At 40.7% G+C, this 26,037-nt stretch overlaps 1 protein-coding gene across 39 annotated transcripts in view; it reads left to right on the top strand.

The window, feature by feature from the left end:
• The window catches only part of CALD1 (caldesmon 1), a 231,504-nt gene that overhangs the window by 27,536 nt on the left and 177,931 nt on the right, over window positions 1–26,037 (top strand). For 16 of the 39 annotated variants that reach the window (XM_086395520.1, XM_086395501.1, XM_086395519.1 and 13 more), the window contains one exon: window positions 12,771–12,928. The exons of the other annotated variants lie outside the window; for them this stretch is intronic. The gene's annotated coding sequence lies outside the window, so the exon portion shown is untranslated. The remainder of the gene's footprint in view (window positions 1–12,770; window positions 12,929–26,037) is intronic. 39 annotated transcript variants of the gene reach the window in all.

The following is a 26,037-nucleotide window of genomic DNA, read 5'->3' as shown; positions in this document are numbered from 1 at the left end:
AAAAAGATGAGTGAGAACAAAGTACTTGGTATTCATGGATCTCATCTGTTAATCAGACTATGCAAATGGGCTTGTGAGCTGGAATAGTGAAATCCTTCTAATGTGTTTGGCAAAACCAGACGTGGATGTCTAGAACTTAAGTGAAGACTAGGTGGTATGGGGCAAGAAAGGCAAATCTGAGCATTTTTTTCAAAAATAAACCTGGATATTAAAGGTTTCCAGTTCCAAATGACTGACTCGATTTGATTTTATTCCATGAATAGAGGTGGGTTTGTGTTGAGATTCATTAAATAATCTTCTGTCTTCGTATTTAAAAGTTTGAGGATAATTTTCGTGAGAATGCTTCCCTCTCCTTCTAGAAGTGATATATGAGAACAGAATTCCCTGTGAGTTTCTCTTCCTGGAACAGTTCTGAGTAAGTGTGAAAGAAAGGCTGCAGGCAAAGCTACAGTTTGATTATTGTCATTCCCTCGAAGAGATCAAGTTCCAAACTATTTACACAGTGTTTTTAATGTCAATCAAAATATGGAGAGCAGTTTCTTTCTCAGCTGCTCTCTAAACCATGTAGGGAATGTAGTTTGGGAGGAAATCTATAATCTTGGGATTTGAGGATAAATTCCATTTTGAAACCAACATCTCTGAATCCCTGACAGTTCAAACTTTGCTACCACTGCTCTCTCCTACCTTCCCCGTGTGCTCCCCACCCCCCAAACAACCACAAAAATACATTTTCTCAAAATAATGCTTCAAGTGTTCTACTCTACATAGTGATGGAGCAACGGGATTTGGGCATTATACTTTAGGTAGGACTTCAGGCCACTCTTTCTGCTACTTTTGTTGAATATTAGCTAGCACTCATCTCCCCAAATAGTAAAGCAAAGGAGCACAATGAAACCACAGCGCAAAAATTTTTGTTTGATTAAAATCATTTAATAAAAAGAAATACAACAGCAAAAATGTGGACTAAAAAGACACTAGTGAAAAGTGATCTCAGCACACAGGAGGAACAGACAATAAATTGATCCATATGTAACATGCTGGGTTGTTTTCATTATTCAAAACCAGCAGAATGTACAATTTAAATAATTCAGATCAAAAGACTGCTTTAAATAAACTCACACTTCTTACATTGAAGAAAAGATTCAAACTGAAGTTTAAAGGATTTGAATGAGATGCATATAAGTATTCCCTGACAGTGAGGCCATTAGCAGTTCTAATTGGCTCTTGTGACTGGCCTGAGGCTCTGCTCTGGGGCAGATGGTATAGAGTGGTTCTGTACCTGGCCATATTTTCTGTTCTGATGAGTACAATGTACCCATGTACATGCTCACTCAGTCATGTCCTACTCTGCGACCCCATGGACTGTAGCCCACCAGGCTCCTCTGTCCATGGGATTTTCCAGAAAAGAGTACTGGAGTGGGTTGCCATTTCCTTCTCCAATGGATCTTCCCAACCCAGGGATCGAACCCAGGTCCCCTGAGGCTCCTGCATTGGCAGGAGGGATTCTTTACCACTGAGCCCCCTGGAGAAGCCCTCAAAATGTACCTTAGTAGACCTTTTCTTAAGAACACACGTAGTTATCAACATTTGTCATTTTCATGGTAGGATGGTTACTGGTTAGTCATTCTTTAGCAAGACAAAAAAATGACCTGTACATGGGCATGAGGAGGGACTGGCAGGTTCCCCATCTGCCTGCAGCCTGTCACGTGTCTCGGAAATGTGGTAGGGTGAGGCCATGGTGAGGGACCAGAGAAAATGCTGACGGGGTGGTATGCAAATAGCATGGTAGGACTAAGGAGGAGGTTAGAAAGATGCTGCCAAGGAATTTTCAGACTTTAAAAAAGAATTTTCTGGGTAAATTCTCCCAGGGCCCAAAAATAGAAACATTTTCTCCTTACTGAAAGGCCTTTATCCATCAAGTTAATTCAAGTTTGATATTGGAGAAATGCCCATAGGATTGGAGTAGTTGGTTAATTTAAAGAGATACTTGTAGCTCTGGCTTCACTCCTGAGAGTCAGTCTGAGTACTGGTTTTCCTATTTAAAAAGCCCAGAACTTTGAGGGAAGTCATCAATCTTTAACCTCATCTGTGCAATGGGCCTTCTAATGCTTCTCCTACCTCCCACAGTGGTTAAGATGTGTGAATGAGATGAAGCTGTTTCCCCTTCTTCTCTACAGGCTGTACGTTCCACTGCCTTCAATTTGAGTCCTTTGGACATTATGCTCATTTTGGCTGGCATCTCCCCTTCTTATCTATTTCCCCTAATTATCTGCTCCATTCTTCCTCATATTTGAAGACCTTTGAGTGATACCTGCTAGCTCCTGGTTCTTTCTAAAACCCAGAACCCAGAGTTTAGGGAATACTGGTCCACCCCAGTGTTGACTAAACTTTGGCTTTCATAATCAGAGACCAGGACAACAAAAGTTTCAGGAATCAAATAAGCTGGGTCATCAATGGTGTGAGGCCATATCCAGGAACCAGGAAATCTGAAGATCCTGGTGAATAGAAGACTAGTGACAAGGTGCTGACAACAGAATGGCCTCGGTAAATGAGGCAGTTTCTCTGCCCTCAGCCAAAAGTGTGGAACGAATCCCAGCATGTCAGGCCTGGGTCTGTGAGGAGGCTGAGGTAATCGAGAGTGCCTGGCTGTGGTTCCTGTTGGTATTGAGACCAGAGAGAGCCATGCATCTGGCCTCTCATCTCTGCTCACTTCAGTCTTCAGCACCCCCAGCTGGGTCCCCTGTGACAGACCCTGCGTGGCATCCCTTACTTCCTACCCCAGGCCTCCGCCTCTACCAATTTCTCTAGTTCTTCCATCCCCAGGCCAAACAACGGGGCTTTTCTGATCCAACAAAGACAATTTACAGTGGCTGCTGGGCTGTAGGGTGAGGCCCAGACAATAGCAGAAGGATCAAGCCTAGATATACTCGAGATAGGGAAAGCCTCATCACATTTTTAGGTCAAGGGAGAAGGCTGAGAGCAGATGCAGAGCAGTTTCTGTGGTAAAGAGCCACTCTTCAGCTCTCAGGCTGGCTGCTGGTGGATGAGTGTTGTGAGCAGAGGGGAAAAGGCAGGGCTCATGGGGTGGCTGTGAGGAAGAGCTGCGAGGGCTGCTCTGTCAGCTGTCCTTCCTTGTGCTGCTGTCGTTGTTTTCTCATGGAAGCCTTTGAGAAACTGATAAAAACTCTAATCCCTCAAGGTCCACTGAGAACCCTCTTTTCTGACTGACTTGTGAGAAACCCTTGAGCCAGTAGAGGTTGGGGTGGGGAGTGGGATAAAGTGTTGGTTCTCCCTGGAGACAAGAGTGAATGGGAGCAGAACGTGTGAGGAGGTGTCCTTCCCTGTTTCCCAGATTCTTTGGGAGGAAGACAGGATGGTGTAAATATACACATATATAGAAGGAGATTACCTCATATGGCCTCCATTTCAAAGAAAACATCATCTCTAGAGAAGCAGTTTTCTGTGGAGAACTGAGGGGCTGAAGAATTCAGGAAAGGCTGCTGTTAAGCTCTTAAGTGTATGCTGAGAACTTAGTAAAAGGATTGATAAGAATGGTTGAAAGAAAATGAATATTTGGGGGAATATTTTAGGTGAATTGGGTATTCTTACTAAGCGCTCATTTTAGAACATGACCTTTCTTTTAAAAAATGTATGTGTACCACTGATGGCTAACTTGAAGATAAATTACTTTTTAATAATTTCCTGAGGCTTCTAACATGGTTTTGAAAACATGTAGATGAAAGCACAGAACTGTAAGGAAGTCATCTCACTAGGAGGGGGATATATTAAGTAGGAATAGGTAATTAGTTTCTTTTACCCTCACATGCTACATCCCCTCTTGGCTCAAGCTGGGGAACTGGGCAGATTTCACCGTGTGCTAAAGAGGGGCAGGACCAGGGTGAGCCCCCCACCCCCACCAGAGAGCCTAGGGCCAGAAGTACCAAGGACCTTCATTCCACTGGAGTCAGAAGGGTCTAAGCCACATAGACATAAAATATACCGATGGGCTAACATGTGAATTACAGCCAGATAAGTAAAAGAAAAACAGCAAAAATCAGAAGTCAGACAGAAGTTAAAAACCAAGAGCTTGCTTAGCAAGGCAGTGTACAGACAGGTACAGTAACATATGTGAGAACTCTTGGCACACTGCTTGGAACAAATAGACCCTTATGTTAATAAGCTTCAGTAGCTTGAGTAAAGGGACAGAATGATAAGATACATGTGGAATAATAAACGGATGGAATTTCAAGGAAACCCAAGGATAGAAGCCAAGATAGGACCAGAGTCCAAGGAGAATGGGGCTGCAATCAAGGTGGGTCAAAGAAACCCAGCAGAGGTCCATGTGCTACCATTAACGTAACTCAGCTGCAGCACAAATGGCTGCTGCTTTTTGTTGACCTGCAGACTGGGAAATTTTTTCTGCGCTTCCTGGTTAAATTCTGAGGGAAAAAAAATGTGATTGGTTCAGCTAATAACTATTGTTTTTGGCAAATCCCTTAGGAAAATCAAGGGTTACTTGCATGCCTATGGATGAATTACCAGTGTGTCTGGCTGCAGTCGTCACCCCTGGGGAAAAATACAGCCCAGTGGGCAATTTTTTAGTTAGAAGAGAAAGTTAGGCATGGAAAGCAAATTAGCTGAAATGTCCAACAGCTGTCAATGAATATCATTTGAATTTTTATGTGACAGAATTTATAGAGAATCAAACACCCACCGTCAGAGTCATACAGTTCCTAATGATCACTTCAGCATGGTCTGATGAACCAGTCTTAAAGGAATTGGCCTGGAAGCTTGTACCATTGATAACTGAAAAGACAAGAATTATCCATTTTAGAAAGATTCCAAAGAAAACATGAGTATTTTCATATAAGTCATTTGTGTGATATGGCTCCCCACAAAATAAGGCAATCTTTAAAATTAAATATGCAATGACTTAGTAATGTTAATAAATAAAAATAACTATCAATACATCTCTTAGGCCTTCCCTGTCTCAGTTGGTAAAGAATCCGCCAGCAATGCAAGAGATCCCGGTTCAATTCCTGGGTTGGGAAGATCTGCTGGAGAAAGGATAGGCTACCCACTCCATTATTCTTGGGCTTCCCTTGTGGCTCAGCTGGTAAAGAATCCTCCTGCAATGTGGGAAACCTGGGTTCGATCCCTGGGTTGGGAAGATCCCCTGGAAAAGGGAAAGGTTACTCACTCCAGTATTCTGGCCTGGAGAATCGCATGGGCTATATAGTCCATGGGGTCGCAAAGAGTCAGACCAGACTGAGCAACTTTCACACACACATATCAATACATCTCAGTGTAAATCACAGTACTTAGTAAGTTAAATGCATAAAAGCTAATAAACTCTTAGTAAACGTTTCAGTTCTTGATGATGTTTGCAAGACAACAGTGCATGCTAAGTTCAGTCATGCCCAACTCTTTGCAACCCCATGGACCGTAGCTCGCCAGGCTCCTCTGTCCATGGGATTCTCCAGGCAAGAATACTGGAGTGGGTTGCCATGCCCTCCTCAAGGGGATCTTCCCAACCCAGGGACTGAATCCAGGTCTCTTATGTCTCCTGCATTGGCAGGTGGGTTCTTTACCACTAGCGCTACATGGGAAGCCCCTCAAGACAGCAGAACTAAATAGAAACAATTCATGGATTTTTAAAAGCTGGGCAAGGCCTTAGGAGTCATTTAGCCCAGGGAATGATAATAATTTTTCATCTGTTTGCCAACTTTAAACAGTTGGTAATGACCATCTGGCATACTCTGTGGAGAAGGATTCTGAGGCTGAGGCTAAACTTCCTTTGGGCAATTAAATGCTGTCATTGATAGTGATGTCTGCTGTATAAGAAAAGAGCCATTGCTACTCAAGCACCACGTATTTCATGAGGTTAACGTAGTCTGTACTTTCCTAACCTCTGTACCTGGGACCCCTGGGATGCCACTGAGTTACTGCAAGAGGTAAATAAGTCCATACATGCAGCAAATGATGTTGACAAGCTGAGTAAACAATATGTGCTACTATTTTTCTAATTATGTAGGTGTATTATGAAGACAAAAATGTTAATTTATTGTAAACAGTTATTGAATTCATAGTAGCTTTTGGTATTGTGTTTTCTCAATCAGTGGACCTAAAACATGTAATTATATTGTGTGTGGAAAGGTTGGGGCGAGAAATTTGGGGTCTTAAGAAGAAATTCTTTAAAAAAAAAAAATGAACCAGTAATCTACTCTTCATTTTCCAGATGAGAAATTAAAGCTTAGCCACACCAAGTAAAATTACACACATATTAGTAGGTTTCTTTGATTCTTGTCAGTAAGATTCATAATGGCAGGAAACATCTTTTTTTTTTTTTTTCCGTTATATACCTAATGCCTGGCACACCACAGAAGTCCAGTAAATATCTGCTGAATGAAAGAACAGACCAAGTGACTCGACCAAGGTCACCCAGTTAATTAGTGGCAAAGGTGGTTCCAGAACACACATGTCCTGAGTCCCACGCTGTTAATCTTCAAGTACACCAGATTGCTTCTCCTGGTAGCATAAGAAAATGTCCCTCCCATTTTAACAGTTTATGGATTTGGATTGTACACTGCAGCCCAATCTGCCTATAATCCAGGAGATCTTAATCAGAGTCAACTGTAGGGTTTTCTGAAAACATCCCTGAGACCCATCTACAGAGATTTTGATACAGTAGGATTAGAATAGGGTCCAGTTTATGAAAACTCCCTGTGATTCTGCTAAAACACCCCGACTCAGAAACAGTTCTGTACATCTGTGCTTAAAATAACTTATAGTAGATCCATGGAATCACTTACTCCTCAGAAGCCTTGTTGTTTAGTTTCAGATAATTTCTTTCCAAAAGTTACAGCTGTCTATTCCAAATAATCAGTATTGCTAAAGAGTCTCTCCAGAAGCACTAGAATATTTATCTGAAAATTCCTCCAGCTTCCAATACTCTTTTGGTTTGGCCGCAAAGTTATCAACCCTGTAAGGTCAAGCTCTCTGATGAGATTTCCAGTGTTTGCTTTTGTAAAGCACTGAAAATGTGGCAAGAATAAAATTTCTCATGGTATTTCCACTTCCTGTTCCAGCCACCATTACTAAGTGAAATTTAGGCTTCAGGGGAAGGGTGAATTGAAGAAAAATTGTCTCTTTAAGTGTTTCTGTCCTTAGGATGTTTTGAAGATTGGTTATTTTAGATATTTAGCTTACCAAGAAAAACAGAAAATGTTTTTCTCTGTTTTCCACTTTGTGGTAAGGAATGTACAAAGCCTCCACTCTCACCGTCTATCTCCTCTTAGTCTGAGGCCTCGGATGCTTCCCTGGGTGGCCCCTTCAGAAGTCTGTTAGCCCTAAGAGACAAGAGACCTCAAGTTCATGGACAGGGGGAGTAATTTGATTTTGGAGGACAGAAAATCCATCCCTAGGGTTTTCCTTTACACAACAGTCAGGAGGTACCTCCGCATTGCGCAGAAGAATCTGCTATATTCAGAGCACCAAGGACATAAATTATATTCACTAAGGCTGGTAGAGTTAAAACCATATCCGTATGAACAACCTGGTCCAGTACGAATGCCGGAATGGTTGCTATATTTGTGCCGATGGTATTTAGTTTACAGAGCAGTGCTTCCACAGCGTGCATGAAAGCAGAGCTTGCTGGAAAAAAGCAACTAAAAAGGAATCAGATTAGGACATATGTCTGTGTGATGACACAACTGTGACTCAGTCTTCTTTTCCTCTGAAATGTCTCCTTACCCAGTAGTGTGTGCAGCCAGCTCATACTAGCTCCAAAAAGCCAATTGCTAAATTTTCAAGATTTTGAGAACTAGTCATTATACAGTCATTATTAAAAACTAAATTACATAGACTTTCAGTTAAATTATAGCAAAAAACAAGGTTAAAAAAAATACTCAAAACTGATCTCTTCCTAATTATTTTACACTTTACTATTAACTATGCTGTCGAGGTTAGTTACATCTATTTTATCCATATAATGGAAATACCACCAAATACTGTGCAAGAGAACTTCTCCTCCCAATTCTTCATTCACTGATGACATGTTGGAAGCTTGAGGTCAACGATGATGGAAGTATTTACACCCTGGAAATTAGGAAATAACACAAATCAGACTCCCCGCCCCTGCCAACCCCCAGGGATTGTTATCGAACGTTTATTAGCACACCACTGACCCTAAAATATCAAGTCAGTAAAATTAATTGAAGAGCCAATCAGGATACCCTGATGCTTAGGTACACGCATATTCATAATGTATGCTTATGACTGCCTGTTTATTTGTTTACTTGTTTATTGTTTCCCATGCTCCTAAAACAAAGCACTATGAACTCAGAGACCTTGTCTGGATTTTTCAAGTGCTCTGACTTGAGCCTAAAAAAGTGCCTTGCCCCACATAAAGTAGGTGCTTAATATGTGAGTTAAATAATTAAAGGAATAAATGTCCATAATTTCTTCTTGATAAGAAAGCGGAAGCCAATATTCATGTTTGAATTCATTGATTGCTCTCTAATTGTATCAGTCCTGAGTGCTTACAACAGCCCCTGACACAGACCAAGTAGCTAATTAAATAAAAAATCTTCTTAACAATCAGATTGACAGATGAGGAAACTGAGTCACACAGTTAGGTTAAGTAACACATCTAATGTCACACAGATACTAAGTGGCAGAATCAGGATTCAAACCTGGATAAACTGGCTCCACAGTCCACATTCTCAACCACCACACTGTGCTGCCTAATTACTCCATTTGAGCTTGTGTATGTTTCTGGGGATGTGGCCTATCTGAGAACACACTTTAAAATCAGGAAGACTTGAGCTGGAATCTTAAACTTACCATTATCTGGCCCATTTCTTTACCTTAACAAGGGGGTCATTTTTTCCTTTTTGTCATTGTTATAAGGACTAGAAATAATAGAGTTGAACTGTTTTGCACACGACAAGCACTAAGTTAAAAATCATCAGCTACTAGCCATGGCTTCCTATGGAGCTTATCTGTAGGCATGGGACTCCTTTTAAAAGTGCCAGTGCCCTTAGCTACCCATTCTCCCAAGTTCCCTACTCCACTGCTATCCTGTAGACAGAGCAAAAGGAGCCAAATTCTTTCATGTCCAGTCCTCCGGGAAGTAAAACTAGGACCAATAGATACAGTTCTAGGAAACCCTGTTTCGATCAGCATAAGCACTTTCTTGGAGAAGGCAATGGCACCCCACTCCAGTACTCTTGCCTGGAAAATCCCATGGATGGAGGAGCCTGGTAGGCTACAGTCCATGGGGTCACTAAGAGTCGGACACGACTGAGCGACTTCACTTACACTTTTCACTTTCATGCATTGGAGGAGGAAATGGCAACCCACTCCAGTGTTCTTGCCTGGAGAATCCCAGGGACGGGGGAGCCTGTTGGGCTGCCGTCTATGGGGTCGCACAGAGTCGGACACGACTGCCGAGACTTAGCAGCAGCAGCAGCAGCAACAGCAACCACTTTCTAACTAGATCTATCTGTCTCTGGAGCTCAGACAGCCCTACTCTGCAGAGGCAGACAACCCCCACCATCCCTTTCAACCACAGGATTTTCTCTCCTACACTTATCGTTGGGTCTGCTGCCTTGAACATTCTAAATCATCTTTTATCTAGTATGGCTAAAGAGTTTTATTATTCCTGAGACTGGGTTGTTTCATAGGATTTTTGTGTTTTAGACCTAGAGTGAGAGAGGTAGAGAGGAAAGAGGGAGAATGGGAGAAGGAGGAAGATTGAGACTTATCTAGGGAGCAAAGCACTGACCTTGGAAGATGGAGCAAACAAATAAAGTGACTGATAGCTCTCCTGAGCCTTTAAGTTAGAGATGGTTGTGAAGGTAAGCTAACTCAGTAAACTACCTTGTTGGCATACTTGTTACATGACAGGCACTGTTCTAGTAGAAGATAACTATCTCAGGTCAGTAAAGCAAATTCAGTTTAGTTGCTCAGTTGTGTCTGACTCTTTGCGACCCCCATGGACTGCAGCACACCAGGCTTCCCTGTCTATCATCAACTCTCGGAGCTCGCCCACACTTATGTCCATCAAGTTGGTGATGCCATCCAACCATCTTATCCTCTGTCGTCCCCTTCTCTTCCTGCCTTCAATCTTTCCCAGCATCAGGGTCTTTTCCAGTGAGTACGTTCTTTGCATCAGGTGGCCAAAGTATTAGAGTTTCAGCTTCAGTATCAGTCCTTCCAATGGATATTCAGGACTGATTTCCTTTAGGATGGGCTGGTTTGATCTCCTTGCAGTACAAGAGTCTCTCAAGACTCTCAAAAGTAAATCAGTTGCCCAAAGTCACACAACTGGCAAATAGCTAAGCTAGATTCGACGAAATTCCCTGACTCCAACCTTTTCCACTTCCCTACAGCTGTCTGTTCTGTGTCTTTCCCGGGAAGAGCGATGGAAACCAGAGCAGGAGGTTTCCATAACCAGTCATTATAATTTGTCAGAGAGCCACACTGCAGTTCAAATAGACAAGCACATTGTCTTTCCCTGCCATATAAGGAAGCAGGGCTAAACACCACTGCTTTCACTAGTGACTCAAGAGGTTATTCAAGTGAGTGTTCAATAGGATGAGATCTAGGCCTATAACAGCTTAAAAAAAAAAAAGTCATGTGCAGAAATATTTTTGTGTTTTCTTTTTCTGGTAGCAGAGATAGTTTAACAAGCAGGTTAACAAGCGTTTTCTCTAACACAAGAGGAGATAGTCTGTACTGAAAGAAAACTCTTTGTCCAAATATATCAAGCTGTTTTGGGTTTTAATTGTGTCAAATTTAGGTACTCAAAAGGTGGAGACAGCTGATTCTGTGAGGATCACGAGGGAAGTCCTCCACTTTGGTGATCAGCTAAAGAACCGGGGGTCTACTTTCCATGACAGCTGTTCTTAGTGTATTTATTAATAAGGCTCCACATTTGAAGTTTGGTCTTCCTGCCCCCAACTCAGAATGTTTCTGTGATCACCCTTCACCTTGCCACTCAGTCATAGTGTGAATTTCAGACGATAGGCCCTATGATCAACTCCATGGAGGGAGAAACTGAGGCATGAACTATCAAAATTATTTCCTCAGGATCATCCAGTCCCACTTGCCATAGGGACTCTTTCAGACAACTCAAAGAAGCATTCCTTAGTCTTCTTAGGGAAATGAAAAAAACTGTAATTAGTCTGGCGAGCTTCTCCTAACTCTCATCTTCCACCAGACTGCATCTCTAGGATATCAGTCTCCTAGGACTGCTATAATAAAGTAACACAATCTAGATGGCTTAAATAACAGAAACCTATTGTTCTGGAGGCTGGAAGTCCAACATCAAGGTGTCAGAGGAGCTGGTTCCTTGTGAGGACTGTGAGAGCAGGATCTGCTTCAGGAATCTCCCCTTGGTTTTTAGATGGCCTTCTTCATGTAAACATAGCATCCTCTCTGTATGCAAATTTCTTCTTCTAAAGTTACCAGTAGTGTTGGATTAGGGCTCATCCTAATGACCTCATTGTAAGTTGATTGCCTCAGAGAAGATCCTATTTTCAAAAAAGGTCACATTCTGAGGTACTGGGGGTTAGGACATCAACATAAGAATTTTGAGGGAGACACACTTCAACCCATAATATGCCCCAATTCAAAATAATGGTAGAAATCTATGAGACATACTTTTTGAAACTCTAAATACCAAAGACCCTCTTGCTGGTGGTATTCCATCTCTGGGTGTAAGCAAGGCTTAGCTAGAAATCACTTGGCCTTTTGAACTTGCCCTTGACATTTACTTTCTGCTTTTTGCAACACAAAATTCCGATCCAGGAAAAAGTCAAAAGAGGTCTCTGAAATGACGCAGCGAAGGGCAGCTTCACATACTGTGGCCTATCTGTGGAAGCCTGTGAAACCACAGTGGCAGACAGTCTGGTATGCGGCCATCAGAGGTGGGGGTGGGGCCTCGGTGGGAAGGCTTGCTCGTGGCAGCCTGCAAGGCTGAGAGGCAGAGAGTAAGGAGGAGGTGAGCAGCTTTGGAGCAGCAGCAGCAGATGGGACTTCATGTGTGCCTACACAGGGTGGAAAGCCAGGGTGGCCGTTTTAAGTCATTTTTATACATGCTGCTCATAACCACGAATCCCCCAATACAGGGGGAAATATAGGAGCCCAAACATATCTGTGCTCTGAATCACGTCTCTTGTCTTTGGTTTCTTCTATCTCTTCCCCATCCATCTTTAAGTTTTCATACACTGTTTCCTCTACAAGGCCTTTCTAACTTTATCTGTGTTTGGCATAACTGGTTACAAACTGTCTGCACATTATACCTGGTCTCCTTTTTTCCCCTCTTTCTTTAGCTATTGTTTCCTTTTACCCCTTCCTTAAAGCTCTTCTTGATGTCGTTGCCCAGGTTGAGTCCTGCTTATGGCTACTTTCTGTCTTTGGCCAGAGGTGGTCTATACAGATGGTAACTCTATCATTTATTATCTAAACCAGGAGGGAAAGGAAGAGCTATTAATAATTTTCCTAAAATAACAGTTCTAAACGGAGACAGCCCTGGGTAATTTGGGGTGGACCCGTTATCCATCCATGATTGTTTGCTGCCTTCCATAGAGCCCACTTCACTTAGCAACGGCTCTCTCTATTTCTGGATCTTAAAAAAACAACACCATTTATGTTCTGATTCTTCTTTTTATTTCCACTCGAGAAACCTTTTTGTATTTTTGTCATTGTGAGTTTCTATTTTCCCTTATCCCCTCCTCACTTTTCTTTCCTCTTCTCTGTTCCAGATCCTACGTCACCGCTCGAGTTCCTCTTCTTCCCTTTGTTTTGCTGCAATCTTGACTGCATCTCAAAGAGGCCACATCTGTTTGCCATAATACATGCAGGACACACATGCACGTTTGTTGAACACACACAACCACCGCCACCATCAAATGGGTCTCAAGTGAGTCCTTTATAGGACTGTCACCAATTCAGCACCTCTGCTCAGAGACTAGAACAATCTCTATCCTACATAAGCAGCCATACCTAGAACTATCACATGGATGCATTCTCTGTATGCATCTGGGATCTTACAGGGCATATTTTCAGTATGTGTACATGTATACACTTAGAGTTGAAAATATATGGCCTGAAAAAGATAATCAAAGCTGACTGTGTTGTGACTTCAGTAAACTGGAGTATTTTAGCCACTAAAGTAATATATACTAAAAATCTAGTAATGGCTGCTATAGGCTTAAAGTGAAAGTGAAAGTGAAGTCGCTCAGTCGTGTCCGACTCTTTGCAACTCCGTGGACTGTAGCCCACCAGGCTCCTCCATCCATGGGATTCTCCAGGCAAGAATACTGGAGTGGGTTGCCATTTCCTTCTCCACAGGATCTTCCCAACCCAGGGATCAAACCCAGGTCTCCCACATTGCAGGCAGACGCTTTAACCTCTGAGCTACCAGAGAAGCCATAGGCTTAACATATGTAGAAATAAACTTTGAGGTGAAAGATTAAGAACAAACATTGACTTAGATCTCTTTCAAATGCAGTTCTTTTTATGATTCAGTCATCTGCAACTTACGGTTCATTCTGAAAAATCACATCAGTTATCATTCAAGGTCATACAAGGATGTGCCTTCTCAACTCTAAAATGAGAAAGGCAAAATAGCTTCCTCTTGTGAATTACTGGAAACCAAGCCCTCAATTCTGAAATATTCGACAGTACAGCACTGTGTTGGGCTTCCCTGGTAGCTCAGCAGTAAAGATTCTGCCTGCAATGAAGGAGACAGGACCTGGGGTTTCAATCCCTAGGTCAGGAAGATCCCTCTGGAGAAGGGGATGGCAACCCACTCGTTTTCTTGCCTGGAGAATCCCATGGACAGAGGAGTCTGGTGGGCTACAGTCCATGGGGTCGCAAAGAGTCAGACACGACTGAAGAGTCAGACACAACTGACGTGATTGAGCATGCATGCATGTAGCACTGTGTCAGCCAGAAAAAGCTGCTTTTGTCCTTTATTTATTTAGTTATTTTAGAATTTGGATCATAATTTCCCCTCCTTTTTAAAGTACTCAAAAAATTAATAAATAAAGGAAACTGAAAGAAGGTACGTTTTGGAAGGAAATAAGGGTTTTGTTAACGTTTACTCCCTTCTTCCCTCCATCCTTCTTTTCTCCTCCCACTACTGGATCTCCTTCCCTTTCATCTTCCCCCCTCCTTTTTCTTTTGAAGGTGATAGGGAATAATTTATTAGAAAATGAGATTTGATTATAAAAAAAGTAGAGAGAATTTTCACTAAAACCTTCTGGTCTGATTTTGGAGCCTATGGGAAAGACTGACTCAAGGCTGAAGTGTGACATCCTTCACTTTTTTTGAGGTGGAATGTACACAGAGTTGTAATATACATACAGTGAAGTGCACTAATCTTAAAGGTACAGCTGGAAGAATTTCTACATATGTATACACCCGTATAACTATCCTCCAGATCAAGATGGAGATGAATTCCATCCATTCTCCTCCAGCCCCTCTCCCCATTGCTGTACCTGGGCCCAGGGAACCACTGTTCTGGCCTCTGTCCCTTCCATCCATTTGTTCCTAGACTTCACGAAGGGGCATCCTATGTGGCTTGTGAAAGTTACCCTGTCACCAAGTCGGCCAGTTGCTCACCCCTGACCCTGCCTGTGGTATCCTTCACCCTTTCCATTGCTTTGCTGACAGTCCATTGAATGATTATACCCCAGTTTGCCTGGTGAAAAACTCAAGTCATTTCTGACTTTTGATGAATATGACTAGAGCAGCTAGGCATGTTGTGGACTCTTCCTGGTGGATCACGTTCAGCACTCAATTCTGTGGCTTTTTTTCCCCTCTATTATTTATTTACTTATTTATTTGGCTGCTCCGTGTCTTAGCTGCCCAGAGATGGAACCCCAGGCCCCCTGCATTGGAAGCACAGATTCTTAGCCACTGGACCTCCAGGGAAGTCCCTCAATTCTATGGCTTTTTCTCCAGGTAGTGCAGGCATGATACTGATGCCACAGCACTTGCCCCTCCCTGATCTTCTTCTATTTTTGTTGTTGTTGTTGTTTCTTCTCCCATTGAGATTTATTTGATTGAAAATGTTCTATAGCTGTTGGGTAGGAGTCGGACGTGACTGAGCGACTTCCCTTTCACTTTTCACTTTCATGCATTGGAGAAGGAAATGGCAACCCACTCCAGTGTTCTTGCCTGGAGAATCCCAGGGACGGGGGAGACTGGTGGGCTGCCATCTATGGGGTCGCACAGAGTCGAACACGACTGAAGTGACTTAGCAGCAGCAGCAGCAGCCATATGCTTTAGCCATGAAGTCCTTATGTCTCTCTTGCTTAGATATATCTTCTTTAAAATATTGATGATAATAAAATGAAAACTCAATTTTCAAACACTCTGCAGGGTAAGTATAATATACAGTTATGGCAATGACGGAATGGAAATATCTAGCCAAGGAGCTCTCTAGTGCCCCTAAGATTGGGTACAGAGATTATATCAGCCAGCCTGGAACTGCTGACCCACCTGTGCTTGAATAAATAGGAAATGAAAAGTATAGAGGTTTGAGAATTTTTTATGTGTCATAGCTTTCCATATTTCTGCTTTTAGTTACGCTGTTAAAACAGTCTTACCATTGGGAATAGTTTGCTAATTCTTTTTCCTGAGAGCATGTGCAATGAGTTTAAGTTTTTGCTATCTTGGTTCTTACGGTTTGTGGGTACCTCAGATTCCAAGTGGGTGGTCTCACCAAAAAGTGGCCCTGGTGCCTGCTTCATGTCTACAGCTGATAACCTGTGTGGCTTCGAACAGACTTCTATGCCTCAGGCTTCCTGATTATAAAACTCACAATAGTCTTTTTCCTTCTCTGTAAACCCAGGTAGGGAGCAGTGAGATCTGAAACATAAAGGCACTTTATGTAGTAAAGTATCTTTAGGACATAGTTTTCTTTTTTTTTGAAATATGAAGACTTTTTCTAGTTGGTTTTCTGGAAAGATATAAGTCATATTGAATACATTCTTAAAGAAAACTCTCTAGGTTCTAAGTTCAGCATTTGAAGTTTCCAAAAATTATGCTGTGCCTGACAGCTTCTGCTTTCTCTTTCTGGAAGTAAGTTGCCCCACCCCTGGTTCAGCCTTTCCTTCTCTTCCCTCCACCCGCCCCCCCACCACCCCCGCCTTTTTTTTTTGCCTTTTTAAGGCTTCTTGGACAAGCACATTCCTTTATATCCTTGCCCTAAAAAGCAGTATTGACCAGCATCTTGTTTGGAGACAATCTGAAACACCAAGGTGCTGAAAAAGGGTGGTTAAGACAAACTACCATCCAATCTGAGCTTTTTCCCTACTGTAGTCAGAAAAGATTTTTTACAAGCTTTTCTGAAACCAAACCACAAAGCGAACAGTCGCAGATCTTAGAATCTTGTCACCCTCCGATTCGTTAAAATTGTCTTCATCAGCATTTAAATTTCTAACACATGAGATCACATATGTGAAAGTGCTGTGCTTTGTAATGTCTGTGATTATAGTATCTATAGCCAAATATGTTAAAGTTTAAAAATGCTCTAGGAACCTAAGGAGAAGAGTAGAAGAAAAGCGAGTTTGATCCAAGCAAGAGTGTTCGGGCCAAGCTTGCACAAGCAGTCCTATGGGTGGGTCATGCTGTTTATTATTTTTAAACTAAAATTTTATTCTAGAATAATAATTTGTAGATTTATAGAAGAGTTGCAAGGACATTGCAGAGTTCTCATATACCCACACCCGATATCCTCTGTTGTTAACATTGCTGTGCACATGTGTCACAGCAAATGAAACATTATCTGTAACATCATTATTAACAAAACTCCATAATGGCTCAGATGGTAAAGAATCTGCCTGAAACGCCGGAGACCCAGGTTTGATCCCTGGGTCAGGAAAATCCCCTGGAGAAGGGAATGGCTACCCATTCCAGTCATTCTTGCCTGGAGAATCCCATGGACAGAGGAGCCTGGTAGGCTACATAGTCCATGGGGTTGCAAAGAGTCGGACATGACTAAGCAACCGACACTTTCACTTTCATACTTTATTTGGATCACCTTAGATTTTGCCTAGTATTCTTGGCTTAATTTTTAAGCCCCTTAAAACAGAATTGTGCTTTACATAGTAAAAGTTTTATATGTACATCATTAGAGATATGGATGGAATATTATTGCATGTATGAAGATTGTGTAATCCCCTGAGGACTTTCCACCTGAAATACACAAATACTCCTCTGGATTCTGGTTTGTTTCCCTTGAGGCTGATGGCAGATTCCTCAGCCTGCTCTGCCTTGATGCCAGATTCTGGAACCTTCTTGCTGCTTTACTGAGATGGGTCATCCCAAACAAATGGTAACATCCAGCAACACCTCTCACTATCACTTTACAGTTTTAGGCAGAAGTACTAGCGTGACAGGGTTTATTTACCTGGATATTCAACTCCTGACACTCTGCTCTGAAACTGCATCCTATCAGTTATTTGTAAGAGCTTCAACACTAACAAAGGCAAGAAAGATGATCCATGATCCCCCAGACCTTGAAATCTATAGGTTTTAGCCAATTTAAAAACACCACAATTTATATAAAAAAAAAAACCCTATTACTAAAACATAAATTATGGAGGGACTTGCCTTATAGAAGTTATCTCAGTAAAAGTCTTCCTTATGCTGAGCTTCCAAACTTTCTCTGAAATATGAGTTAGCAGTAGATAATAGTGGAAAGAGTCCATTTAATTCTGCCTTTGAGCCACTCGATGATGTCAGGCAGGTGACTCAACCTTTTGGTTGTCAGTTTTTGTAATGAAGAGGGTATACTAGATGTGGTCTCTCTTAGCTCTAATGCCCTGTGGATCATTGGCTTTATGACTTCCCCTCAAAAGGCTTGTTATTGTCCTTTCTATCAGGGTTACCTCTCTAATGTTGTACTTTTATTGGCAAATCATCTTAAAGGGAGAATAACAGCTAATTTGGGCATCCCTGGTGGCTTAGCAGTAAAGAATCTGCCTGCAATGCGGGAGACTTCTAGGAGATACAGGTTCAGTCCTGGGGTTGAGAGGATCCCTTGGAGAAGGAAATGGCAACCCACTCCAGTATTCTTGCCTGGGAAATCCCATGGACAGAGAACCGTGGCAGGCTACAATCCTTGGGGTTGCAAAGATCAGACATAGCCAAGCGAGTAAACAACAACAAAAAGCTAAATTAGGTCGCACAGTCATTAGAAATCAGTTGCATTCAAGGTATCCAGGCTTTCTTTTTTGTTTTTTTATAATGGTTTGTTTTTAAAGTAGATTTTGTGTGGAGATGTAACACATGCAATGAAAACAATAAAAATGAAAATATATATTAATGAGGAAGGTATCCTCTTGTTATATTCATATCAAAAAAATTAATTGAAGGAATCTACAAATCAGTGAGTGAAAGTGATAGTCTTGACTCAAAGATTGTCCTTAAAACCTCCTGATAAGAACATTATCATCACTGAGTTTGTTATCTATGTATAAATAAAGCTGGTAAGAGACACCTTCCATAAAGGAAATGATTGAACTGACTCTCAGATAGGAAGACATCAAAGTCAAGGAAGAGAGTAAAAGCTAAAGCCATGGAGTGGAAATGGTTACTGGGTTTAGCCATCTGCTTTGGTCTTTCCTGTTCCACATGTAGCTATACAGTTTACATAAAAATATCTCTCCAGAGGATCAGAAAGAACAGATTTATGGAACCAGATGTGAGTTAGCATTTCTACAGGTGTGGCTCTGCAGCTGAAAGAACATGTTGTACCAGGGATGGAGTTTCTTATTATGTAATCAATATAAATTACCTCTAGACTTTTACAGAGGTTGATAAAGCAAACATGTGTCATTTGGACTGGCCTTCTGATATATAAAGAGAACCTGCTCTACTTGGGGCACAACGTGAAAAAATGCACCATTTAGTATTTATGAAAGACTTGGTAGCAAATGCCATCACAGTGATCAGGCGAAGTCATTACAGTTTGCACCCAGAGGGAATAGCTGGTGAATAGATGGAAATGGTATATATGTGTTTTTCTTCATCAGGAAAGACAAGGAACAGGTCATAAATATTTATGACAGTTTTCAGCATCTGATAGTAAAGGGCCAAGAGAATGAAAATGATTAGAGGACTGGGGAAAAGAAAAATAGAACATGAGAAAAGATGAAAAAATTAAACTAAAGAGGCAAATATCCTGCTTAAATGATACATAAAGTCAGGACTATTAATAAAAATTAACTTGGTAAATCACAGAGCACTTTAACAATTACACAGAAAAAGAGGATTTGAAAATTCTAGACAGTGAGAATAAAAATTTTGATGGCTAATTAACTTTGGTCACTAGATTAACACAAATGTTTTGATTCTTTAAAAAACTGGGTGCTTTTATGTTAGATTATCTAATGAAACAAAAATGAATATTCTGACACTTCTCATTTACTTAAAGCTTTTTTGATTGAGTTTAACTGTATTTTTCAAATATCTTATATACTTATTAATTTTTTTAGTTTTTTAATCTGGTAATTACTAAGAGAGCTGTGATTGTGAATTTGTTTACTTCTACTTGTAAAATTTGTCATTACTATGGTTCACATGTTTTAAGGCTCTGTTATGGATACATGTATGTTCGTGATTTTTAAATCTTTCTGATGGAGTATTCCTTTCATCATTAATTCACCTTAAATTCTACTTTGCCTGCTATTAATATTGCTACAATGCCTTTCTTTCTATAGTTATTTACTTAATAAATTTTAAACCTTTCACATCAGTATTTCTATGTGAAATAAAAATTAAAAACATTTAACAAATGAAAATAAAGTGGCTCTTTCATAAATGGCATATAGACAAATTCTAAATATCCTCAAAGATTTTTATCATTCGATGTATAAGCCCGTTTGTTATGATTCATGATCTATAGGATGTTTGAAAATTCTGAAAACATAGGATGAACTTAATTTTTTTAAAAGACATGTATTTATTGGCTGTGATAGGTCTTCACTGCAACCCCAGGCTTTCTCTATTTGCAGCAAGTAGAGTCTGCTCTTCACTGGGGTGCACAGGCTTCTCCTTGCAGTGGCTTCTCTTGTTGCCAAGCACAGCCTCTAGGTGCCGGCTTCAGTGGTTGCAGCACACAGGCTCTGGAGTTACGGCTCCTGGGCTGTTGCTCTGCGGCAATTAGCATCAAACTAGTATCTCTTGCATTGCAAGATGGAGTCTTAACCACTGGACCACCAGGGAAGCCCTCAGACTTTATTTTAAATAGTAAATTAGCTACATTCTAACATAATTTGCTCAATATATTTTTCTTCAAGCTTCAGAAAACATTTCAAGTGAAGTGTCTCTAAATTTAAAGCAATGGGACCAATTATTAATCTAAAAAAAAAAAGACAGTATATACACTATTTTCCTTGAGTTTCCAGAATTGTTAGACCTTATGTGGTGTGTATATTATATAAGACATATTGCACATATTATTTGAAAATGGAACTAACCTGCAGTATAAGCATGCAAAATCCTTATCTGCTGTAGTCCCTGGGATTCTCCAGGCAAGAATACTAGAGTGGGTTGCCATTTCCTCCTCCAATGCATGAAACTAAAAAGTGAAAGTGAAGTTGCTCAGTTGTGTCCGACTTGTAGCCACCCCATGGACTGCAGCCTACCAGGCTCACTCTGTCCATGGGATTTTCCAAGCAAGAGTACTGGAGTGGGGTGCTACTGCCTTCTCCAATAGAAAGTTAACAGGTAATCTCTAATACTAATAGGACTACCAAAATCCAAAATCCAGTTTGATATTGGTGTAAGAATGAACAAACAGATCTATGAGACAGAAGAGAAACTACTGTCAGAAATAGACATCATATTCCCCAGTTTTCTAATATTATTACTGTATAAATATTGCTCCTGGCTGACCACATAGTATATATTAATACTATTATTAATTTTTATTTCTTATATTACTACCTTCCTTCTCCCAACTCTCATAATTTAATAGTTACTCTGTTTCTTGTACCTGCTTACCTTTCTATCATTAATGCAAACATCAAACTCTTTTCAGTACAGTCAAATACATCAGGTAAATTGACTTTTTTTTTTCTTTAAAGGTATCCTTTTTGGAAACTGCTTAGAATTTTTCTAGGTTTGTTGCACAGCTAGCTGTTCTAAATCTTTACTTCACAGTCATCTTAGGAATTTCCTTCCTAGGATTGAAAGGAATTTCCTTTGCATGTGGGTTGAAATTTGAATCCTGTTCCCTGATTCCCATTCTTTCTCTTTCTTTAATACCCTGATTTGATGGAGAAGATCATCTAGGATCTTGCTGAACATGGGCCCCAGTCAGGAAGATGCTCTGGAGAAGGGAATGGCTACCCACTCCAGTAGTCTTGCTTGGGGAATTCCATGGACAGAGGAAGCTGGCGGGCTACAGACCGTGGGGTTTCAAAGCAACTAACATGACTAAGCAACTAACACTTTCACTTTTCAAAAAACAGTCATGATGGTCGGAAAAGCTAGTTCTTACTCCTATTTATGTTTTTCCATGCTCAACTTCTTAAACAGAGATGATTCTCCTAATGGGAGAAATATAAACCTTGCACCTTGAGAATCATGAAGAATATGAGATCTGGAGACGTCTAATTGCATACATATTTAGACATTAATAGAATAGACATAGAATCACTGGTTTATTAAGAAGTCTCAAATCACTTGGTGTATAAAGACAACATGGTTTTATGGGTTTGTTTTTTTTTCTTATTAGTACCTTTAACTGTTCTGTTTCAAACTTCCTTTTATCATAGAGTACAGGAGTCCCTTAAATACATCTCCACCCAGCATCCAAACTCAAGAAAGATAAATGTTTATTTTAAAATTTCAATCTCATCTCTTATTTGATTCAAAGCTCTGCTCCCACCTCTACTCCCAGGATAGTCTAGTGGCTTAGAGTTGCATGGCTGAGGCTCTTCAAAAACTCCCCCTGTCCCTCCTTCATCAAGGTGAATAACTGGAATTCTGGAGGGTTGGGAGAGGAGAGAAGGAGGAAGAGGTCTCTACTGGACTTCCACAGTACTGGTTGTTGTAAAAAGACCTACTCTAATTTGCCTGGCTCTTTATGGTCAATGTCAGTAGTCTCTAATTATCAGATGAAGTCACTGCTTCCTCCCAGATAACCTGCCAGATAACCAGGTATGTTACAATGGAAACAAGGCTCAGAAACTAAGTTCTGCACACATGCAAATATTCATTAGCCGGTAGGCACAAAAACAACTAGAAAATCTGTTCTGTAGACTTGGAGAAGCTCTCGCTTTGTCCTTTTAGTTGCTCTGAAAAACACCTTTTACAAAAGGTTTACTCCCCGGCAAGTATTACAATATTCTGATGACAGCATCAGTTTCCCTTCTAGCCAGGTCCAAATTTTTAAATGGACATATTTGAAGCCCAAATAGGATCCTAGAGTTATGGCACTTCTCCAATGCAGGGCTTGCCAGATTCTTAATCGATATACACACTAGGATGAGATGCATGAACAAGTCTTTCTAGGCAAATCAATCATATATATTGACCCCCCCCCCCACTCATTTGCCAAATGAAAAGCTATTTCTGCATCCTTTATGCTAATTTATAGGCTTCTTAGGTATGTATTTAGATCGTGGTATTTGGGGCTTCCCTTGTGGCTCAGCTGGTAAAGAATTTGCCTGCAATTTGGGAGACCTGGGTTCTATCCCTGGGTTAGGAAGAGCCCCTGGAGAAGGGAACGACTACCCACTCCAGTATTCTGGTCTGGAGAATTCCATGGACTGTATAGTCCATGGGGTCACAAAGAGTCGGACTTTCACTTTCACTTTCAGTGGTATTTTAAACATCAGTCTTATACACTTTGTGGAGTGTATATTCCTAACTAGAGTCCTTCATATACTAATTAACAGAAGTTCCTAGCATACAGGTTAGAGTTAATTTACACACACATGCATTTGTTGTTGTTCATTGCTCAGTCATGTCTGACTCTTCGAGACCCCATAGACTGCAGCACACCAGGCTTCTCTGTCCTTCACCATCTCCCAGAGTTTGCTCAAACTCATATCCATTGAGTCGATGATGCCATCCAACCATTTCATCTTCTGTTGTCCCCTTCTCCTCCTGCCTTCAGTCTTTCCCAGCATCAGGGTCTTTTCCAACGAGTCAGTTCTTCGCATCAGGTGGCCAAAGTACTGGAGCTTCAGCTTCAGCTCCAGTTCTTCCAATGAATATTCAGGGTTGATTTCCTTTAGGATTGACGGGTTTGATCTCCTTGCTGTCCAAGGGACTCTCAAGAGTCTTCTCCAGCACTGCAGTTTGAAGGCATCGGTTCTTTGGCACTCAGCCTTTTTTATTCTCCAGCTCTCACACACATGTATAAATTACATTAAATACACTGAAGTATTTAAAAATAAAATTTCAACAGTGTAACATTGGTCATAACTCTGAACTAACTCTTTGAAAACCAGTAATGAGAAACGCATTCCAGAGGGATGAAAAGAAAAGTAGGTAAAGAGTCTAGGGTGGTAAGAAAATAGTACAACTAGGGGAAAGACTAACTTATAAAAAAATCTATGTTTACAAAGGAAATGATAGTAAATCCATGAGGCTAAAATCCATGAGGATAATATATTCCTTCAAGCTTTCCACTTTCGAGCTAAAATTACCAATATGATTTATATATAATGAGTCCATACTAAGTCGCTTCAGTCATGTACAGCTCTTTGAGACCCTCTGGACTGTAGCGCACTAGGCTCCTCTGACCATGGAATTCTCCATGCAAGAATACTGGAGCGGGTCGCCACGCCCACCTCCAGTGGATCTTCGGCACCCAGGGTTTGAACCCGTGTTTCTTATGTCTGCTGCATTGGCCGTCAGGTTCTTTACCACTAGCACCACATGGGAAGGCCCTTATGTATAATAATGGGGGTGCAAATAATATTCTTGCTACCAATCATGCTGCTAGCCTTTGACTGACATTGCTAATTAAACGTAGCATTCTTTCTCATGCCTTCAGAATTCTTTTCAATGCAGTATTCTAGGCAGCTGAAGCTGATAGATTAGAATTGACAGACAAGTGAGAACCTGGTGTAGGACAAAAGTCACAGGGTCTGTACAGTATATAAGACCTATAAGCAAAATTTTGAAAACCCCTTCAAATTTTAATTTCCTCATCTGTAAAAAAAAAGGCATGGCTGGAAGTTATAAGAACTAAATGAAATAATATAAATAACTTAGCACAGAGCCTGTAGAAGTTCAATACATATTAGTTCCCTCCTCTTGTAACCTTAATTTTTTTTTTATGAAGATGATATATGTTACTTTCAGCTCGTGTCTTTTCTATGAGAACAACACTTCATCTAGAACAAAATGTACATTCGACGCGGTACAGTTGTCTATATTTTGACTGTCAGTTTTAGTCATGTCTGTCATTGTTTGTTTTCCAACATGAAAAGAAAGGTTTAGGATAGTAGTCACATTGGAAAACAAAGACAATAAGATTAAAATTCCCTCAAATCAGCTTTGGAGCCACAAAAATATTAATGCCTTGCAGCTTACTCACAATTTCAAGAGGCTGTGAGCCAACATCTTGCTTTGTATCATAGAGGTGATGAGAACATATTTTCATTGCTAGAAAAAAAATTAAGCTATACAGACAGAAATGGGACATGAGAGCCAAATTCCACAAGAACACCCTCAAGTTTAAAGATTTTTTTCCCCCATAATTTGACAAAGTTTAGAAAACCAAAGACTATACACTTTTAAAGGATTCTTGGATAGCTTACAGATATAGTAAGGTCACCAAAACACTTAGCAGATATTGAATTTTAATAAAAGTACTTAAATTGATTAATATTAGTCTCAGAAATAGCATAAACTTAAAAATCAGAAATGCTTACTACAGTGAACATATTGTGACTAGTTGCCAATTGTCTAATTAACCCAACTGGCCTAATCCTCCATTTTAAAGGAATAGAGAGATCCTGCCTGTGTGAAGAGAATCAAATGGTTGGAGATGGCAAATCATCCAGTGAATTATCCTCTGCTGTCTTAAGCAGTGTTTTCTAGATTTTTCCAGTTTCTGACACACCTCTGAATTGCCAGATTATGCCTGATGAGGGTCTAGTCTCCCTTTCTCTGATTGGTTATAATTACCATGATTTATTTATAAGAATATGCACTATGAACACACTGTTGGTAGGATTTTTGTGTGTTGTTTTTCCAGTCATCAATATATTCTTGTATAGCACCATAAGTCAAAAGTGCCCTCTGCAACGGCTCCATGGAGTGAGGGTTACAGTCTACAACTGATGATCTGGCCATTGAGAGGACCAAACCATTGACTTCTTCATTCATGCTCCTCTTTGTGGTGGCGGAAGTTCGTCTCTTTACCCATACCCAAGTGTATGCCAGTTTTTTAATTGGGTAGCAGTTTAATGAAACCCAGAGTTTATCTGTGAGGTTTACTCAGGTTGTCATCTGTTCTCAACCTTTGTATTCTCAGTCTGAGTATAGCTCCCATTCCCTTCCAGCTGACAGTGCGGCTGCTAGGTGTGTGTGGGCAAGACTCTTGGCATCTCCTGGACCAAGGAGGAATGACTAACTACCCAGGCTACATACATAATTTTCCAGAAACATGTCTATCAACACAAGCCATCAGCTAAGAAGAATGTTTCTTGGTCCGCGGGTACTTTTGCATTCGCTCTCTGCAATTGAAAGTCAGTAATCCATAGTTCGGCTCATGTACCACCACCCCCTTCTTGTCCCAGTCAGACTGGATGGAGAAGTTTCCCACAGCTTAAACCTCTGTGTATTACATCTGACCAAAAGAGTTTACCATTCTTTTCTCTCCATTCCACCATTAGGCAGGAACAATTTTCATTGATCTTTGTATATCCTGCCCTCAATTCAACTGTAAATTACAACTTCAAGTCCAAAGTAGAGGATCAACAAATGCTGAATTGAATTCAGTTAATTGAAGACAGGAATGTTCACTGACACGATTGATACTTCTGGTAT

Source organism: Bos grunniens, chromosome 4 (genome assembly GCF_055505025.1).
Source record: "Bos grunniens cultivar Pamir isolate PY7600 chromosome 4, Bosgru_T2T1.0, whole genome shotgun sequence".
NCBI classification, from domain to species: Eukaryota; Metazoa; Chordata; class Mammalia; order Artiodactyla; family Bovidae; genus Bos; species Bos grunniens.
The sequence above is the reverse complement of the archived record's forward strand: the minus strand, read 5'-3'. Positions and strand labels throughout refer to the sequence as shown.